We start from the raw sequence: 17,998 nt of genomic DNA, 5'->3' as shown, positions 1-17,998 counted from the left end.
TTTGTTCTTATCTCTAGTATTACAAGTGTCTATAATCCATGAAGAATTCCAAGAAAAGGAGTTAAGACTATTTATTTAAATATAAATACAATTAAATTATATAATCAGTGCTAAATTATCAGGTGTAGAAGACAACTTGCTATTTGGCTAATTTGGGGTTTCATCAGAGTTAATGTTGTTGGCATTGTTTTAACACTACCATGTTACAGAGTCAGTTTTTGACATTTTATACTGCTGTTGATAGTGCTTCAGTATCCCATAGCGCTCTGGTTTTGGAAAAGAAAACCTAATAGTTTAATACTGAAAGGTGTTGAAACTGTACTGCTAAACATCTCTCAGTTTAGGCCCAAAGAGGGGAAAAAGGAAAGGGGAAAAAAAGGGTGGGGAATGTAATTCTGGATTATTTTTTTTTTAATTTTCTGAGAAAAGTGGTATGAAAAAGGGATCCAAAAACTGTATTTGGGGAAAAAAGGCATTTGTAGCCTTTCTTTGTACACAATGTTAAATAAAATCTCCTGTATCTATGTTTGTCAGGTTTGTTTTCTCTTATTTAACTAAAAAACAGGTCTACATTAAACTGAATGTGTGAACTGCATTCAACTGAGTTTGCCAGAGGTATGGAATTTTAACACTGGCATTTCAAAAGAAAAGCTATTTTATGTTTTACAAAGTAAAAGCTGTATCACCTAAAATCTAGAGGTTAGTAGAGGGTTGTTACTGTATTAAACTAAACCAACTATAATGTGTGGAAATAGTTTAGGTGCAAGGTAGAGAAGTAGCTGGGCAACACAGTCCATTTTCAGATTGGTATCATTCCTTTTGTAGGAGTACTGCCTCAGAATGCAGCCAGCCTCAAAACATCATCACCTTTACATCTGTGTGCAGAACACTTTGGCTGTAGTTACATACTAGCTAAGAAATCAGCTCTGGCTTCTAGTTCTTCAAACGCTGCATGAAATTAGTTGGTTTTGTAGCAATCAATGTGGAAACTGAATCAGTTCTTTAAATCAAGTTCTCTTGGTGTTTTATTTAAATCAAATATTATTTAAATTAATAATGTAATTAAAGTGCATTTAATACAGTCCAAATTTAATATAAAATATACACCTCTACAATAAAAAAAATGCCTGCTTGAAAGCTCTCTGATTTTCATTCAGTGTGGATCCCAAAGATGACATGTCTCAATGACAACATCCAAAGCAGACAAAAAACGTACCTGACTGTACCGTGTTCAAAACTACACTGAAATGAGATGCAGGTCAAGAAAAAATGTCATGCTTACCTCTGAATTTGGAAAAGGAGGGGAAACTCAGTAACTATTGTTAATACTTCCTACCAGTGGTGTACCTGTATAATATAAAATAGTTTTCAGATAGCTTCAATGTGGAATTCTTCTCACATGAATGATCTCACTCAATTAGAAAGCCGATCTTTGTAGTGCAACCATGCTGAGCTGTATTAGGCCGCCCCTGAGTGAGCCTGGAAGGTGCCATGTCCTACCCCCAGTGCTGGCTCCTGCCAGGAGCTCTGCTCACACAGTGATGCTCCTACCGCCGCAACCTCTTCACTGACTACCAGGCTGGTGCTTCTCAGCTGCCTTCCCCAGTTGAAGACCCTGGGTGAGCAACACTGAACGCTGCCGCTGGCTTGAGATGAATCGCAGAGCACGAGCTTGTGCAAATTCAGCCAGTACATGCTTACGGTACTCTACTTCCCTGTGACAAGAAAGAACAAACAAAACGTAAGGCTGGAGCAGGATGAGAAAGAACATACGAGTGCATAATAACCATGGATGTTCTGTGCAAATTGCTACACAGTCCCCTCCAGAGCAGGTGTCTTCCCATTTTCCAGGCAGCCCTAGAGCTGCTTCCTGAGGCTTGGGCTGGCTGCCCTGAGGCAGCTGCTCCCCAGAAGCCCTGCAGGATACAGCTATCAGTCTGAGACAGGATCAGCTGTACCTGCCCCGCTCCCGAGACATTTGTCTGCTCTTTGTTAGAAGCCTCCAATTATGGAGATTCTGTAATCCTCTTGGGCAATCTCATCCAGAATATAACCACAATGAGAAAGTTTTCCTAGTAGGCAGTTGAACCGCTCTTGCATGCATTACAGGATATAATGCTGCAATATCATGCAGGTTTTTTCAGTGACCTTTAAGTTCTTGAACTAGGATAACAGCCACATGCACTGTCAACTAGCTGCCTGTTCATTAATTCACCAAGCTGAACGAACCACATTGTTTCCTGCTAGGAAACAGAAAGCAGAGCCCCTTTGTGGGCTACTGCGAGAAATACATTGTACAAAACAATACTGATGTATTTCACATCTCTAATACAGAAGTAATGCTGCTGCTTGTCACTGAAATGCCATTTTTTTACTGGTAAGTAACTTAATCGATCCAAAGGTAGAAACACAGAGCAACATTTTGTTGAACATATCATGGATCAGAAAACCCAGTGGAGAGACATTGGTCATATTGTTAATCAGGAATATTACTTAAGTATAAAGGAGCCTTTCAATGTCAAACAAGCACACCATGTCTGCGGAGCAGCCTTCCAGGGGAATCCCCGCCAGCTAAGAACAGGCAGACAGATGGAGAAATGGACTGGGAAGGACATCTAAATAAAATTACTAACTTAGTAAGACACATAAATAGTAAATTTTTCCCACAATGTAAATCAAACTATGTTGTAACATCTGGAAGCATACATCCTCTCCGTTTTCAAGGGAACTCTAATGAAATGTAATCTACTTTGATTTACAATATTAAAAATTAAGTTGCACCCAAGACAAAAAAACAAGGACTGTAAATCACTCTTGCCTTCACCAACCTGCAGCCCTCTGAATTCTAGGAAGGCACGTACCTCAAGGGAGAGGCTGCAATACAATCTTACACGGAAGCATTTCTTCTGATAAAAGAGCTGAATTGCTGTTGGGAGAGAGGCTTTAATCCGTGGTCTGAGCTGAACAGAAACCCTGATGGGGAAACTTTCACAGGGATATGTCAAATCAGCACATTTTCTTAGTTACTGTGTTCATAGCACTTTCCAGCCAATGCCTGTAAATACAGACTCTGCTACACCTCCCACTAAAGCACCAACACTGTAATTTGGGTTTATTAACTGCAGTTGCTTGTTATTCATGACAGCAGTCATACATCCTGCATAACAAAACTTAGCTTAGCATAGCCTTTCAAAAGGCGCAAGAAGTCTGAAAGCTTGTGTTCACACGCAGTTCTTGTAACCTAAGAAGCCAAATCTGTTCTCCACCACATTTAAACTGTCTTGATTTGAATGGGAAGCTGTAATTTATCTAATATTGTACTGTAAGGCAGAGCTTTAGGAGACTCAGCCCCCCACTGCCCCGTGCCCAAGCGCGGTTCGTTGGGGCCGTAACGGCGACGCGGGGCCGCCACCGCCGCACCCTCACGCTTTGCTGCACGCTCGCGGGGTCCCTCCTCCAGGCTCCTCTAAAGCTTAAAATCTACGGGTTTATTCCAGAAAAAAATAATAATAATTAAATGGTGTTTTACCAGAGCGAGACCCAGGCCTCGGGCCGGGGCCGCCGCCATCGCCCCGCCCCACATGCCCACCTCAGCCGAGGGGCAGCGCGACCCCCTCAGCGCCGGGACGCTGTCGCCAGGGCGGGCATCGCGCCGCCGAATTCCCGGCCGCCACTCCCACAGGCAACGCCGTGGGGAGCCCCAGCCGGCTGCCTTCCCGTCCCCGCAGGGCTCCGGCCCCGCTCCCGGCCCCGCCGCCGCCCTCGCCCTCAGGTGCGGCGGGAGGCGCCTCCCCGGCGGCGGGGCGCGAGGCCACGGCGCATGCGCCGCCCGGGGCCGCGCGCCCTCCCCCAGGCGGTGGGGGGGCTGTTGGCGCGTGCGCAGTGCGGAGGCCCCGCCCACGAGGGGCGGGGCGGAGGCGGAGGGGTCCCTGTCGTCCCCGCGCGCCCCTCCGCGCCCCCCTCCCCCTCCCGCCGGCGGCGCGCGCGGCCGGGCCCGGCCCGGTCCGGTCCGGTCCGGTCCCCTCAGACTCGGGCCGCGCCGCGAAGAAGCGGGAAGGAGGCGGCTGCCCGGTAAGCGCCGAGCGCCGGCGAGAACAGCCTAGCCCAGCCCCGACCCCCGCCCGCCCGCCCACCGGGGGGTCGCCCGTCGCCGCGCAGGCCCCGGCAGGGCCTGTGCCCCGGGTTCCCGCCGCTCGCCTGGCTGCCGCCGGCCGCAGCGCCTCACCGCCGCGGGAAGCCCCTTCCCGCCCCCAGGCTCGGTCTGCTCCTCACCGGCGCCCGCACCCTTTGCCCCGAGGGGCCGCCGGCCGCGCTGTCACTGCCGCCGCACCGCTCGCCCCTCTCCCCCGGCCGCAGCGGTGACAGTCGCCTCAGCACCTCAGGGGCCGCCCGCTCGGGCGGCGTCTTCCTCCCCTTCCCTCTCCTCCCCTCCCCTCGCTGACCCAGCGCCCCGCGTCCTCCCTGTCACCCATTTTGTGACTGTCCCTTCGCGGCGCTGCCGGCTGGAGCCGCCCCGGGGGAGACCGGTGGCGGTGAGGTAACGGAGGACTCCGCGGTCCCCGGCCAGCGGGGCGAGCTCGGGTTTGCATCCCGCGGGGAAATCGTTTGTTTCGCGCTGCTGGCTTGTTTCTGCGGAGAGGGACGGTGGCGTGCGTGTGGGAGCTCTGCGAGTAGACAGGTAGAGTCCCCACACTGTCGCACCTCTGTAGCTGGGTTTTGGTGTGGCGGGGAGGGCCTTTGTCCGGATTCTGGTCTCACGCTTGTCTAGAGTGCCGTTTTTTTGCATTTTTATAGCCCAACGATCCCCCAAGTTCCAGTTTTGTACCCACTGCCTGCCTTCCTGTGCCTCACAGTATTCCTTCTTGCAAGCCTTACGTGACCTGGTAGCGCCTGAGGAAAGCAGGTTCCTGTAGCTGGGCCAGAATCAGAGTGTCACAGCCTGTTCTAAGAGTCTTCTATACTCAGTGTCCTCAGAGAAAAACAATGTGGTGCTGATGCTCAGCAAACTGCACGCTGCCCTCCACAACAGCTTCTTGCTGTCTGTGATTGCATGTAGTGGCTGTCTGTGCTAGGATCTGAAAAACATAGCTCTTTTGTAGCAGAAAATTTGTCTTTTAAATGGTTCCACTGTGTGAAAAGTGTTCTGAAGCAATGTAGGTTCTGTCAAAGGACATAGTCAGTGCAAGCTCTGCTCACTCCCAAAGCAAACATAAACCTTCTGTTGCTGCTTCCTGCTTAATTAATGGTATGGACTTTGGCTGCTGAAATGGAGGCAAACTACAGCCAGTGGCTGCTTTTAACAATCTGCAGATCATAATATAGTTCTGCGGTAGCTCAGAAGTACAATTTCTCCTCCCCCCTCCAGCCTAGTTGATTGTTGTTAGGTAGTAGCCAGCAAAAATGAAAAGAGCAGGTCATTGTAAACAGTCTGAGATTAAAATTGAGAAATTGAGACCTGAGTGGTCTTTTGTTTCTTGTAATACTGCCACTTATTTTTCAGTTAATGGAAAAATCAGATTCTAGGCTGGTAGACTATGTGAAATAAGAGAAAAGACTTGATTTTTTTCAGGTGTTTTTGTATGTCTGAAGACCAATGTCTCTTTTTCTTTCTTTATTGAATACAATGCGGACTTGTGGGGAACAAAACACCTCAAATCTTTTTAACTTATTATACTATTTCTGTCAAATATGATGCCATCTAGATAAGCACTGCAGTCAACTTTTCAGTTCTTCTATGTGCTCAAGTCAGAGCGCCATTTGTCGACATGAATTTTGGTCTGATCATTAATAAAGATCTGTGTTCTCTCTTTAGTGGTATAAAGGACTGTTTTATTAAATGGAATGTCACTTTGGGCAAACCTTCGTGCAGGGATTTCCAATTCTCATGGACTGAGCTTTTTGTTGTGTTTTGCAGCTTAACATCTCTGCAGTATTTTCCTTTTCCCTCAGTGTTCTAAGGCAGCATGATCTCTGTGGCCTTCCAAGTGTGCTACCAAAGGTGCCTTCTGCATCAGGCTTGAGGAGAGGCTTGAATGAAGGTTTCCCTTAATGGAGAGTGTGTCTATAGTTGCAAATCAAAGAATACTTGAGTGTTAGGGTGAGGTCTGGCATGTAAATTGTCAGCATGGTCACTAGCATGGCTTAGCTAGGCCACCTAGCATTTTCCTTAGCCATACCTGGGCATCATTCAAAGGTGGCAGATGCCAGGACTTCTTCAAACAGACATGGACCATGACCCCCCTTTTCCAGATGGGGGAGAGGGGGAAGCGATTTTCGCTGTATAGTCACAAACCAAGCAGTGCAGGTTTACCTCCAGACTGGAGAATGATCTCTGGCTTGTGTTAGTTGCTAGTGTAAGGTGTAGCAAATGAGTTTTAGAAGTTCCTGTCTAAGTGCATGTTGGAATGTTTTTTTTTATGCTGCAAAGATTTCATTGTACAGAATAGATGAGATGACGTGCAGTTAACATTTTAGGTATGGATAAATATATACTTACGAGTAACTTGGTGAACGGAAATAAGTCTGTGCTAGAGGAAAACACGTTCTCAGAAGGTAGAGGCATGTGATGGAAGTTCCTTAAAAGATCTTTCACTAACATACTTCAGAAGTACTTTTCTTCATGCCTTGATCTTGCAACGTTGGAGCCTGTCTTGCCACCTAGGATCCAGTTCTAGAAGTGTATAAAGCTATTAATGTGACTGAATCTCTATTGCTCAGTGGGAAAAACAGCACAAGAAATGTTACGCTTGTACTTCCTGGCTTCAAAAATCACCCCATTTGATCTTATTTATAGTCTTTATACTGAAAAAGGGAGAAAAAATGGGTGTTCGAAGCTGAGTTATAGACTTAATCGTTGCCTTAAGTGACTAGTCACAAGGAACATACTACTTGTTTCTTTTGAGCTTATTCCAACTGAAATGATCAGAGAAGCTGCCATTTGGAGCACTTAACAGTTTAATGCAGCCTGCAAGAAATCATAGTATGCTATCTTTTAACATATAAATAATTCATCATTAGAGTTTTCACACACACATGCATGATTTTCTTTGGGAAAGAGGACTTTTTGTTTAAAGGCACTACAACTTTTGATCTTCATCTTTGTAAATAAACATCTCAGGATACCTTAGTTTTGCAAAGAACTGACACTGCGTTGCAAATAAGTAGCAGAACAAGTAGCTTCCCAAATTACAGAAAAAAAGAGTAATACAAGAATAAATTGTGAAGTTAGGTAGAAGGAGACAGACTTTTTAAAAGGAATCAATTTGCAAGGTTTCAGTATAAAAAAAAAAAATCATAATTTAGAACTAGCCATTTGTTACATATTAAAGGGTTGTAAAGGCACTTAAGTAAAATGTCAAGAGAAAAAATAACTCATTTTTACTTCAAGACTTGGTTTGACATTTATGAAAGATAAAACTTCAGTTAATTTTATTTTCCAGTACTGTTTGCCAGAATGAAGCCAAGCTAATGATCGCCTGCAACTAACTGGTATATATGCAGTTTTAGTCAGGAAAATAAACCGAGCATCTAATATCTAGTATTTAAATAGTATTAAAAATAATAAAGGTAGTATGGAAATACTCAACTGAAGTATTTGATGACATCAGCTTGAAGGTATTAGTATTTTTCTGATGCTAAAGACATTTCCCTGACTTTGGTCGACCAATTTAGCCAGTGTAGGATACGTGTTCTGCACAGGTACATGCGGTGAATAATCATTTCCGATGGGATATACATTCGAGGGGGTGGGTGGAAAGCTTGACCAAGAGGCTGGCGTTCTTAACACTCCTTGAAATTTTCTGTGTTCTTCTTACATTTCGATATATGTTCTTAATTAAAAGCACACAGTGGTTTTGGCAGATGGAGCCTTCTTGAAACTTCGGCTACAGAATTCTGTTGCTCTGTGAGGGGTGGTGCTGGAGAGGCTCCTTCAACATATTTCACTGTTCATTGATAAAATGTTGGCAGTCTTCATATTGACAAGTCTTAACTGACACGGACAAGTTCATAAAAGTGATCTATTAGAGCTTGACTTTCTCTGTTTAGCTATAGATTTTTAAAATTTTTATATAGTTTTTTTAATTTTTACTGAGTTGCCAGGTTGTGCTGAGCTTACAGTTTCTTTTATTTAGCAAGGTAAATGATACTGGGATTTGATAATGAGTATGCAGTTAAAGGAACGGCTATTGTGCAGTCAAAAGCCTTTCTTTCTTTGCCCAAAATGGTCTTCACTGTTTCAATTTGCTTTTCCTTAAGGGGTAACCAGTATTGTAATAGTTAATGGCAAATATTTCCTTCAAGTCCCTGAAGGTGTTTTCTGGAGGAAAAGAAAAAAAATTAAAACTGTTATTTATAGACACGATTCCTATCACAAATCTGAGTAACTCTGTTCGCTTGAAGTTCTAGTTTTGCTTTTATTTTTTTTCTGTGACCAAAAAAAACCCATGTTTCTTTCCTTGCAATGACAAAATCATGCAAGGCTGCTTTTTATCTGCACTCGTTTATATCAACTGGACAATTATGTGTCTCTTCTGGAAATTATGAACTTCTTAAATACGTACAGTTGAAGGAAGTTCTTGTCATCAAATTTTTCTTGATTTATGATTTGTAAATGCAAGATACATCCTTGAATGTGGCAATATCACCCGGTTTGACTATAACTGAGAATTTCTCATCAAGAATTAAGATGTTAGAATGAACGCTTTCTAACACAGTATTATTTTTTTTTGCCCCAAACTATTGCTATTCTTCTTTCCAACTTTATACAAAACTACAGGAGAGGGTTTCCTCAACCTGTAATTACTGGCATCGCTATGACTTTGAAAAAGCTTAAGGGTGCTGTCTTGTTAATCTCCAAAGGTTCAGATCGTTTGCTGTGACAGGTATTACTGTGATTTACAACCAAGCTCAGACATAAGGAGCTGGTTGTCTCAAATCTATAGGGAAAATGGGCAGATGTAGGAATAGAACCCAGGGTTCTGATTTAATAGTGAAGTATCCTTGTTCCACAGTAGATATCATTCTTTACCTATTCAAATCTGCTTAATTGAGTGAGCATTGTGGATTTTGAAGGATGGCCTATCCTCCTTTCTTCAGTGCTGTTATCGTTGGTCTTTTTCTTCTTCCAGATGCAGTTAGTAGTGTAAGTAACACACTGAGTCTAATGGAAAGGAAATGTTACTGATATATACCTGTAAAAAATAAATAGTATCTGTCTACAGAAGAAAATTCCATTAAGTCTATAACTTACGGACATTAGTCTTGTAAGTAAAGGATACTTGGAGGAAAAAAATAACTACATAACTATAAAAAAATAACTCCTTCAGTAAAGCCTTTTTTAGTAGACAGACTACATCTTTCTGGAGGGAACAGGAAAACTATTCCCAGGCCTTCAGCTGAACATCAAAGGCTCACCATGAAACCTGGAGGTATAGGAGCTTCTCAAAGAAATGCCATAAAAGTGTTTCACAATGGAAAGTGCTGAAGTGTTAGGCACTTGGCATTCCATGGTGGTATCAGCACATCAGCAGTCACATCAGTTAGGGATGCCGTACTCGTCCTGGGCTTTTAGTGCTTTTGGTGCTTTCCTAGGCTCCGTCCCCTCATAGTGTCCTGCATTGCTCCAACAGCCAAACTTTCCAAGAAAACAGGGAATCTATAAGCTGGTTAGTGATTCACCCCTTTCTGTAAGGCTTGGAATAAAAATATGGAAGTGAAACAGTATCTTATCCTTTTTCCTGGGGGAGGGAAAAAAAGTAGTGGCTGCAAATAAATGGGAGTCTCTCCATCCTGTCCCCAAGACTTTTTTTCCTCTATAACTCGAATGTATGTCCTTGGGCTTCCATAGTGGGGTAGGTAAATGCTCCTCCCGTAGTGATACCAGGGTATTTAGGAAAGATTTGCATGCAGTCCTGTCTCTTTGCTGTCTGCCAAGCCTGAAGGATTTTAAACTAAGCAATGAGTGTGCTGCTGCTGACAGGCCTTGGAGGTGAAGGAAGATGTGGGTCGGAGCAGAGAATTCAAACCCGTAGATAGTCAGCGTTTCGACCCTTTGTGGTGGTCAGTGCCCTGTATTGTCTTGTGTTGATTGCTTAGAAATAACACAGTTCATCTCTTGCCTCATCTATCTTACCATGTGGCTCCACAGAACAGTGTGGCTTGGAAAGTGGTTGGGCAGCAATAAGAGGTTTGTTTAAATTGGGGCTGTTGCTGAGCGTCCAATAGCCTGAAACTGAATTAAAACAAATTTGGGCCTACACCGTCTCAGAAGGGGTGAGCCTTTCTTCTTGTTCCTAGTCCCGCTGCTTCCTTTGCATAGTATCTAGCAATTATAAGGTGAGTCAGATCAGTCCTGATCTGACTGAAAAACCAACTCATCAAAAAATGAGCTATGATCTCTAGAATTGAAAGAAGGGAGAGGACTGAAGAAGGGGTGGGACTGCCTCTTTTGGTGGCAGGGTACAATTAAATTACTTTCATGACTAGCTTAAGCAATCCCTAGCAGGTACTTCCCTCCCCCAGCCTTAGCAAGGCTGGCTTGCGCGTGGGCCATTCCCTTGGTCCAGCTGAGACCAGGAGGGTCCTTCTGGGGCTGGGAGTCCCAGAGCTGCAAGCACCTGGGGGCTGGGAAGGTCCTCAGGGGGATGTATCTCTGGATCCTTCTCCTGTTCTCAATTTTTTTTGGTACAATGCCTTCAGGAATGTTGCCGAACCAGGTTGGTGGTGAAGTGGACATAGTGACCCAGTCACCTCCCAGTTCCAGAAATCCAGGCAATAGAAAGTCCTCAAGTTGAGACTACATTAGTCAACAGAGGGTAAGAACAGATTTGTCATCGTAACCATACTGGAAACAGGATTTGGCGTTTTGGGGTTTCTCATGAACTGAAGATCTGATGGAGTGTTTTGGATGAGCATGGTACACTTATCTTACAGGTTTCAACTGTAACGTACTTGTGGTGGGAGCTGCTGGTTTAGGTCCTGAAAACACCATGTTGCCTGTCCTTTCTCTGTCCCCCTTTTTCTGATGGCAGCAAGCCTACTGCCTCCCTTTCTTCTTCCTGTGAACGTCATGCTGCAGAAGCCTTTGCTGCAGTTGGTGGGACAAGAGTTCAGCTGAAAATGTTCTGAATGGAGAAAAGGGGAAAAGGTCACCACTGGTCACCTACTCCAGCCGGCACTTTTGGGAACAGCTGTGCTAGAGACGGAGTACATTGCAAGAAATGTCATCTGCTGAGCTAGTTAGTTCGAAACAGAAGGAATCCTTTGTGGTAGTTGTGCACCTTTTGGCGTGCTATTCAGCCAAATTCACCGGTCTTAAAGTTGTCCGTTGCTGGTTTTAAAAGTACTTCTCTGGCAGTGCAAGGAAAATTCCCATGCGTGCAGGGGAATCTAATTGTTGGTTAAGGAATACAGTATATACTTAGTGTTATGTGACATAAATACACCTTTGTAACTGGAGGGTTATTGATTTTTGTAATAACACTTACTGCTTGGAATGATGATAGATAATCTCGCTTTCAGTTAACCTGGTTAACTGACCAAGCATCACTTTTTAGACTAGCTGCTCTTACAGTTAAAGCTGGCTAGTCCTTGGAAATTTATTGTGTTAAGATCTTCTTTGCCCAGAAAACCTACAGTGCCAAAAGAAGAGTTGGTTGTATTTTATTGGAATATAAACCTAAGGGGTTTACAGAGGAGGTTGATATTCCTGCTAAGTTTGTTTAAGCCTTTAAAATTTAACATAGAGGAGTAATTACTATCCTGAAAATAGGTATATATTGCATCATATGTTAGTGCACAGCTTAAGATTTGGATGCAATTGTGAAATTTACCAAAAGGACTGAAAAATGACTCCATGGCCAAAACCAGGTTTTAGTGTTCCTCCATGTTTATTGGACTAATATTCTACATGTTATATTCCTCCTTCTGTTTCTTTCGTTGTGTTCTGCTGGTTGAAGTTTCTCTCAGCTTGCACTGAGGGACACACAGACTGCCTTCAGATATAAGGATGTTTCTAACACCAATGAAACAAAACCTGTGTAGTAGTAATGTGGATGGTATTCTCATCTCTAGTGTGAGCAGCCATAGTTAATGGGTGGCTATGGGGTACTTAAAATATTTTTTTAATCAGCTCTAGGATGGATACCAGTAAGATATAGATTTACCTGGTCTTTTGTTCTGGTTTCCAAAACTGCAATTAAAAAAAAAAAAAGCTTCTGAAGGAGCAGTCAATGTAGAAGTCTGTGCTAGGACCGACTTTTGAACAGTGTTCCCCTTCCTTGTGGAACAGATTCCTCACGCTAGGAAAAATCACTTGGATTTAGTTGATGAACAGTTGCTTTTTCTTTCCTCGGCAGTTTTGACATAGCAGTTGTTTAAAGTAGGAGCTTGAAAACAAGAGTACATTATTTAATTTTGTTATGAAAAGGCTTTTAGAGCACAGTTCGTAAGTTTAGGAGTTCTTCTGTAAATGTTCCTGTCACTTGTCTGGAATGTTAAGTATTGCAACGGTTACACATTGCTCACAGCAGTTACAGCTCTGAAGTTTTCTCCAAAGAAGGAGTAGAGAAATTTAGGTGTATAACAGCCAATTCTTGCCCAAAGCTCCAGTCTTTCCTCCCTTTGGTTTTAAAAGAGAAGTAGCAATAGCAAGTGTGGCTTGAAGACAGTGGATGGATAACATAACTTAAAGGTAGAATTCCTATTTTTGTGATTCCACACCTTCTAATGGAAAATTTTTTAAATAGAAAGTAATAGGAAAGTCTTTCCTCTCTAAATGACTACCTGCAGCAGTTGTTCCAAAATTGCAGCACCCATAAATCATTGACATCTGTATATTTTCCTCACGGCATAAGAACGTAGCAGACACTGCCCTGCCTGGTGCAGGGATCCATCCCACCTGGTGCTCCGGGTTCAGCCACGGCTGTGAGCAGATGCCTCAGGGGAAAAAAGACCCAAAACCAAAGTCTCCCCTCCTACCCTGACGGCTTTCCCACCCCGTGATTATTTTTGGCTCGGAGGGGTTTCTGAGGCCTTTGTGCTCAGCTGTTTAGCATCATTAGGGAATTTCTCTACCTTGTGCATGTCCAGTCTCTCCTTTCACTCGTGCTTCATCCAGCCACAGAATTCTTCCAGTCTGCATTAAAAATACGGCTCACTTTTCTTATTTTGTACCTGGCTCTAATTTCAGTTGTTGGTCCCTAGTTTTAGTACTGGAAGGGATTGTTAGCAGCCAGTCCCAGCCTACGTTCTTGATGCCATTCAAGGTTTGATAGGCTTTTATCATTTCCCCGTGAGATGTCTCATGGGAGCTGTTATATACCTTTGATCTTATTTTTGCCCCTTGCTGAACCTTTTTGAGGTCTGTAAGAAATCCTTTTTTTGAGGTTGAGAGACCAGAACTGCACGTACCAACTAAAGTGCGGGTAGATGGGTAGATTTGTTGAGTGCAATATTTGTGTTTTATGGTTTGTTCTCTATTCCTTTCTTTAGTAATTCCTGGAATTGCTTTGCTTTTTTTGCCTCATTCCAAACACTGTACTGGTAGTTTAATGAAGCTGTGAATCAAAACACTGAAGTCTTGCTGAGCAGTGTTGATGAGTTGAGAGCACATTTATATATGAAGCTGGGGTTGGTTTTCCCCAAGAGATAGATTGCGTTGTGTTTACCTATGTTTAATTTTATTTGCTGTTTTTATTGTCCAGTTAGTCTCATAAGGGTCTTCTGTTATTTCATGCAGTTTCCTGTTATCCTTGGTATCTTAAATAACCCACTAGCATCAGCAAACTTTCAAGTCACTAAAACTGATGTCTTGGTCTTAAGCAATAAAACAAATGCACTGCTTGCTCTGGGCTTCTGGAATCCAGTGGTTAATGGGTTATGTTTTTGGAATTATTGAGCAAGAGACGTCATTTTAGAGTGCTTCTGCAGCTTGCAGGCTGAAAGTTTGAGCTGTGGACATTATAAAAGTAGAGAACTCTGTCTCTTAGTATGCAGCTTATTTCCTATCCTAGACATTGAGTCGTTGGTGACTATGCTGTCTTACCTGCAGAGACTTGGAGAAGTTCTGAATCTGTGTTTTACAAGGGATTGAGGAGGCTGTATTTCATGATCTTCGCTTCACGGTTCTGTCTTTTGGGACTGTGAAAGTGACCTAAAAATGTCATTCCCTAATTATTTGGGCAAAAGTTGTCAGCCTAAATATATCAAAACCAAAGAACCTTGTACAAATAGAGAGTGAAAGTGTACTGACTCCATTGCTCTTGGATGTGAATATTTCCATTTTCCTCTGCATTTTGGGTATTTGATGTTTCAAAAATGTTCAGTATCCTCAAATTTGAGCGATCAGTTGTTTCTATTTTTCTGGAACTCTTAAAAAAATAATTCTAAGATTATTTATCATTTTCTTCATAATTCACAATTTTTTAATAGATAAAACTGCTTAATACCTCTCGATACTTTGTATTTTCAACCAAGTGCAAAAGACTAATACTTTCTTTGCTGCTTGACCCTCTCTCACCTTACAGGCACAGGAAACTATTTTTGTACCCTTGTAATTGAGCCTTACTTTTGTGACAGCAATATTAGAATAAGTAAGAATATTAAATAATGGATGACATTAAAATAATCACAGTAAGAAATCATACAACCCCACACCCCTTAGTTTTCAGGTTTCTAAAGAGTACATAAGAGTAACCCTGAAAGCATTTCATGTTGCCTGGGTGGATGTATCATATCAGTTTACAGTAAAGAGCAGAGCCACGCTATTGGGCAAAACACTTTTAAATTATTATTTATGGAGTTGTATTTGCAGTTGGTATAAAATGCAGGACTAGTTTCACATGCCTCCACCAGAGCAAGGAGAGCCGCTCCTGAACTAGATTCCCTTTTGATTCCTGTGCTATGTGTGCTGTGGAGAGAGAGACGTCTGGGAAAGGGTACAGGTTAGAGCGAATAGTTACATTTTAGTTTAGGAATGCAGTCTTTCTATCTGATATTTTTGGGCTTGTTTTGGCTTTTTTCCATCCTGATTAATTTTATAATTGATACTGTAGTGCTAGCATTAATCAAATGTTTTCCAGTAACATTTTGTGTCTGTTGATAGATGAGTATTTTGTTTAGTACTGTGATATGAGTCACTTCCAAAAGTTTCTCTTGACTATCTCATGGAGTTAAAACTCTTAATAACACTGCAACTTTTTAGTGTTATCTCCTGCTTTGCCTACTTCACTCTTTTTTTCCCCCTCTTTTTTGTCTTTCTTTTTTTTTTTTTGAGGTGGGATAGGGTGTGTGTAGAGGGAAAGGAAGTCTTCAGTAATTCTGTCTTTCTCCCTAGGGCAAAATATGAACTACAGTTTTATATGCAGTATTTGTTTTTTAAAACAATAGTGATTGTTTTAATTTTAGTTTAATTTTAGTTCTCATTTGAATTATTAGTGTTCTGTGTTAATATTCAGAAAGCTTTGGCTAGTGACCATTTTATTTCTTATTTTAAGACTTAGTGTTGGGCAGAGACAAATTTTTTGTTGGTTCCTAATACCGTGTCTTCCTAAGGAGTGTGGTGTGTTCTTGTTTAGAAGCATTAAGGTAGTATTTTCTGCGATATCTGTCGTTTGAGAAAGTGGGTGAAGTAGGGCTTTTTCCACTTAAAATTCAACAATATTGATGTCTTTCTGTTTTCAGTGCTGAAACCCCATCCTCTTCTTCCTTCCTGGAGAAGGCAGGAGGGGAGAAATTGGCACTGAGAGGTCATAAATTCACTTTAGGAGCCTGAGTGAGCAGCTGCTTTTAGAACCTGTAATGCTAATTAACGTCTCCTCCTTATTTTAAGTTAAGTTGGACTCATTTGTATCTTTTTCTCAGTTTTTAAACTACGATTACGCAATCTCCTTTCAGTAAGAAAGTAATTGCTAGAACTTAGCTTCTCTGGAAGAAAAACATGAACAGCGGTACGTAACCCTCCCTGGCCTCTAAGTATCTTTGAAGTTTCTGGTAAGGTGGTTCTGCCTTTGAGTGTCAGTAAATCACAAATAGTGTTTTTCAATGTCAAATTTATGGATATTTTAAATTAATGCTGTGGTGAAACATGAGGATTATACTGTTACTTTGTTTAGCTTCGCTTATTTACGTGGCTTTGCTATGCAGTTGCTGTTCTTGAAGCAAATACTGTTGCATGTTTTTAGGAACATTTCTAAAATACATGTTTTTTACAAATCATTACGGATGAGAAACATTTGACTTCACACAGTCTTTTGTCACTGTTGACCTCTGTGATATATTCGTAAGAGTATAAATGGTTTGTACTGTGAAAGCTAATGTTAGCCTTTTGAGATCTCTTTTTGAGATTACATCTTGTGGGTTCTGTTACTGTATCGCTTGCTATAATGAGTGGATCCCAAATATATCGATCTTTCACAGTGCATGCAAAGATCATGTGTGCAATGTGTATCTGGCATGTTGTAAGATGTGTCAGACTTGATGAATGTGCTCTGTAGCCTTGATAAATGTGTATCGTAGGTGGCCATTGCTGGATGTCTGCAGGCCAGCTGGAGTTACTGCTTTATCTCGATTGCCAGGCGAGGTTGTCAAGCTCTGCCCAAATGTATGCTAGTCGTATCGTTGCCAGGACCCGAACCTTCATTATAGCACCGATTTACTAGCTCTACGAGCTGTCAGAAAGCCATGGTTCTGATTTACTTGGTTTCCTGCAAGAGTATAGTTTTTTCTTGGAAGTAATTTTTAAAATGCAGTCAGCTTCACAACAAGCTGTGCGCTGAAATGTGTTTGATTCTTTCCCAAGCATGCTATGGACAACTATTTTTATGTAGGCTGTAGAACATCAAAACTATCATTCAATAGTAATTATGCCAGTTTTACTAAACAACTCTATCCTCTTTGGTCTTTTCAGTTTTAGTTTTCAATTGAATAAGATCAAAAGACAACTAAGTGTTCAACTCGTAAACATGAAAAAGGCAAGAAATGTAAGTGTGGCAACTTGGTCCTACCTGTAAATATTAGCATCTGCTTCTGGAGTTTAGTAGGCAGTTGTAGCACTTAAAATTGTGTGTGCATAGCAAACATATTACCTTCATGGGGCTTTTCTGGTTTGGGTTTTGGTTTTCTAAGGAGTGTCCCATTTCAAATTATGTCTCGGTTATTTAATCTTCTGTGAAGGCGTTCTGATTACTAGTAGCCATATGGCAGGACCGGTGCATTTTTGACATTCTGATGATGAAACTGCAACAGCAAACAAAGTTTTCTGTGTCTATTCATGCCAGCTTTCAGAGCTAAAGGGAATTTGGAAACTATAAACAAATATTGTCAGTGTCTTAAAATGGAACTTCCTGTTGCTTCTGTTAACAGCATGCGGGGCTCTGAGGAGGCAAAACTGGAGTCTTCCTGACTTTTATCAAAGTCAGACTTGAAATACGCTTGTATGCAGCTGAGGTGGTGATGGGGGGGGAAAGAGTGTGTGTTAGTGTACAGTGTTAATTTCATTAGTTGAAATGAATTAGCGCTCCTGGTCACTGTATTTTTGTGTAGCACATCTCATGCTCTCAATCATGAGTCTGCTTTTTGTGTCTTTGAAATGCTTCACTCCTTAAGAGATGGAAACAACTACATGTGTTTCATGTTTCTAATCAGCCACAGGATATCGGGCTCAGATAAACCTGATCATTCGCTTCCACCCAGAATCTGTAAGACTGAAAGGGGAGTGGAAGTTTCCTCCTCTTAATCTTCCTTCCTATGTCTTCTGACTCAGGGGGGATGAAGAAAACAGCTGCCAACTATCCTGCTCTTGCAAGGGGGTAGAAGGTCCCAATGTGACTAGGCCTTCTGGTAGTCTGTGCTTCAAGTTATGGCTGTTGGCTAGTCTATCTTTTCTTAGGTTGTCTTCTAGAATTAGCAGTTGTGATAACTGCAGGGCTCAGGTCTGCTGCAGCTGCTCCTGGTTTGAGTAAAGTCAGCTTTGTTTTCAGTGTTTAGTTTATTTGCTCCT

At 42.3% G+C, this 17,998-nt stretch overlaps 1 protein-coding gene and 1 long non-coding RNA gene across 4 annotated transcripts in view; one reads left to right on the top strand and one right to left on the bottom strand.

Annotated features, from left to right (window-relative positions):
* Positions 1-41: 41 nt before the first annotated feature.
* LOC134522867 (uncharacterized) lies at positions 42-3,788 on the bottom strand. Its single transcript, XR_010073153.1, has 3 exons — positions 3,530-3,788; positions 2,862-2,985; positions 42-1,715 (listed from the first exon to the last, which is right to left on the bottom strand). It is a non-coding gene; the product is annotated as an uncharacterized LOC134522867 (long non-coding RNA).
* A 109-nt stretch (positions 3,789-3,897) lies between these two features.
* The window catches only part of SPECC1L (sperm antigen with calponin homology and coiled-coil domains 1 like), a 71,782-nt gene continuing 57,681 nt past the window's right edge, over positions 3,898-17,998 (top strand). Inside the window, exon 1 of one of the 3 annotated variants that reach the window (XM_063351087.1) lies at positions 3,898-4,071. The gene's annotated coding sequence lies outside the window, so the exon portion shown is untranslated. Of the gene's footprint in view, positions 4,072-4,308; positions 4,679-10,797; positions 10,815-17,998 lie in introns of those variants that run through there. The other 2 variants (XM_063351089.1, XM_063351090.1) reach the window with 2 other exon arrangements.

Source organism: Chroicocephalus ridibundus, chromosome 13, assembly GCF_963924245.1.
Source record: "Chroicocephalus ridibundus chromosome 13, bChrRid1.1, whole genome shotgun sequence".
In the NCBI taxonomy this organism is placed as follows: Eukaryota; Metazoa; Chordata; class Aves; order Charadriiformes; family Laridae; genus Chroicocephalus; species Chroicocephalus ridibundus.
The sequence above is the reverse complement of the archived record's forward strand: the minus strand, read 5'-3'. Positions and strand labels throughout refer to the sequence as shown.